Below are 384 nucleotides of genomic sequence, written 5' to 3'. Positions count from 1 at the left end.
TTTTGTCTCTTTAAGAAACTTTAAGAGTTAAAAATGAACAGTGTGTTGTAAGTTTCATTAACACTAATAAACACTGGCCAGTTAGATGAAAAGAGATCCTCTTATAGTCGTTTCCGTAGAAATGCCTTGTTCACTAAAGGTCAAAGGTCAGTGCTTATGTCACATAGATAAACCTATAAATAGAATTTATGTAGAATTATAAGACACTTCACGTTCTGCTGATGTTTTAGTATAAAGCTGTTAATGAAGGGTTAAAGTGTGAACATCATTCATCGCTGGAGGACCTGCTGAACCTCTGACCATTACAGCTACAGGATGTTGTTATAAACATGTCATAACAGTCAGGGTGTAATGTCATATAATCTCTTACATCACCTCCATCAC

The sequence above is a fragment of the Tachysurus vachellii genome, chromosome 10, assembly GCF_030014155.1.
Source record: "Tachysurus vachellii isolate PV-2020 chromosome 10, HZAU_Pvac_v1, whole genome shotgun sequence".
Taxonomy (NCBI): domain Eukaryota; kingdom Metazoa; phylum Chordata; class Actinopteri; order Siluriformes; family Bagridae; genus Tachysurus; species Tachysurus vachellii.
Note: the sequence above shows the minus strand (reverse complement) of the source record.